The sequence below is a fragment of the Diaphorina citri genome, unplaced genomic scaffold, assembly GCF_000475195.1.
Source record: "Diaphorina citri unplaced genomic scaffold, Diaci psyllid genome assembly version 1.1 scaffold9946, whole genome shotgun sequence".
NCBI classification, from domain to species: domain Eukaryota; kingdom Metazoa; phylum Arthropoda; class Insecta; order Hemiptera; family Psyllidae; genus Diaphorina; species Diaphorina citri.
In genome coordinates this window covers 1-2,265 of record NW_007387320.1, presented here as the reverse complement: position 1 = coordinate 2,265, position 2,265 = coordinate 1, and the positions used below count along the sequence as shown (strand labels likewise).

General features: G+C 35.8%; 1 long non-coding RNA gene across 1 annotated transcript; it reads left to right on the top strand.

Moving 5' to 3' along the window:
- Nucleotides 1-869: 869 nt before the first annotated feature.
- LOC113472896 lies at nt 870-2,265 on the top strand. The gene is made up of 2 exons (XR_003395038.1): nt 870-1,115; nt 1,194-2,265. It is a non-coding gene; the product is annotated as an uncharacterized LOC113472896 (long non-coding RNA).

Here is a 2,265-nt window from a genome sequence, read left to right as displayed (position 1 = left end):
GTAACGTGTTATTTTTTTTTTTTTTTTTTTTTTTTTTTTTTTTTTTCAGTGTAGGTAAAGTCGCCATGGTTGTGTAAATATTTACTTATGCAAATGGAATTTGAAATCACTATCATTATGCTAGATAGGGAGAAATATGGAGCAAGGTTGTAGGTTGCACCCTACATACCTACCGAAAATCCCTGCCTCGTGTCATCAAGTCTGATAAGTAGGTAGGTAGGTATGTATTGTAGATAGGTAATAATTTCCTAGAATTTTCGGGCTACCTATTCGACAATATTACCTACCTATATCAAGAGAAGTACTGCCGTGCTAAGCGAAAACGCCGTATGTCAAAAAACCCTACTTTGGGGAAATCGAGTTTAAAGATTTCAATCTATACGGCAAACATACGTTTTTGACATACGGCAACACGTTTTAGTGGTTTTAAAGGGGTTTAGGATAAAGAAAAAAAAAAATATATGTAGGATCAAAATTTAGGATCATAGGAACCATTTGGCACCAAAAACCAAAAATCGATTTTTTTGACATTCGGCGTTTTTGCTTAGCACGGCAGAGTAGGTACCTATAACGTTTTATTTTATGTATGGGGCAAGATAAGATACGTATTAGATTTAAGATCTTTGTTGATAGAGGGAACTGTAACTGCTAAGGTCTTATCGTCCGAAATCAAAGAGAGAAGGAAGACAGGATAGGAGAAAGCCAGCAGTTCCGAGAACAAACCTTATCCTTTCAGGATAAAATCCGCCCTGGGCGGGAATTGAACTCGCGGCCTAGCGCTTACAAAACGTACGCGCTACCAACCAACCTGACTAGACTGGCAAATTATTTAAATTATTTGTGAGCCTTTACCACAACTTTTGCTTCGTATTTAAATGGAGCTAACAATCCAATGTCCAGTTTTGGTGGAGCTTTCAATGGACTCCAGGGTAATCTGCCAACTGGCAACCTGCCCGGGTTAAACTCAGCAAGTGGATCTAGCTAGATGGAATCATTATATTTGCTTCATTCTTTCATTGTTTAAATAAGTCGTTCTACCTTTTTCCAAATTCACTGCATGAACTATCACCTATAGAACTTTTGTTTAAGGTACCTGAAATTGTATTTAACAATAGGTTTGGTACTGGCTTTAATCACCCACTTAGTGGTGAAGCATATTTATTTATGATATTTTTAAAATATTTTCTGAATAGGTTTGGTACTGGCTTTAATCACCCACTTAGTGGTGAAGCATATTTATTTATGATATTTTTAAAATATTTTCTGAAACGGCTAGGATGATTCCAAACCCTATTTATTACAAAAAAACCTATTTATTACAAATAAATCTCAATAACTTAATATGGTTGTATTTATTTCAAGATATTTACTCCAAGTCAAGGCGTATTTTTCCGACCGAATCACGATTTCCTCTCTTCTGAAGGCCATCTCCGCTCTTTTAAAGGAAAATATCTACGTTTAAGTCTAACCACTAGATGGGGTGGTAGCGTTTATCTTTAACCATTGGAAATCCAAAGTGGCGTCTGCAGGTCTGCTCAAACCGAGCATTATCTATTTAATGTTGACCCTTGACTGTTTACTCTGGTACCCTTGCCGTGGAATAAGTATTTATTTGCCTTTATGGTGTCCTCCTTAATTATTTGTTTCTATCATTCTATGGTGGATGATTTCCCCCATCCTTTTTTTCGGTGTTTACTACTTGCGTACTAAATTTTCAGGTAGACAGTACTACTTGCGTACTAAAGATGTACTATTTGCGTATTGGAAAAACCAGATAGACTGGGGAAAATACCTCTCAAAATTTGGTTACACAGAAAAAATCCCTTATTACCTATATCCCACGAAATAATTCTAGAAGGCGAAAAGAACTTTCGCAAATGATCAACTTCCTTTGAATGATAGATTTAGGTAGCACGTGAAAAGATCTTTCACAAATGGTCAACTTTCTGGGAATGATAGGGTTAGGTAGCACGCGAAAAGAACTTTTACAAATGATCAACTTTCTGGGAATGATAGGGTTAGATAGCACGTGAAAAGAACTTTTACAAATGATCAACTTTCTGGGAATGATAGGGTTAGGTAGCACGCGAAAAGATTTTCACAAATGATCAACTTTTCGTGTGTTATTGGGTTTCGTATAGGGTTAGGAAACATATAAAAAGGACTTTTCAATTATTTGACCAAAATTAGGAACACAGGGGAATGTTTTTGTCCCATGTTAATAAAAAAAAATATCCCTCAACCTTTGGAAAAAAAAAAAAAAAA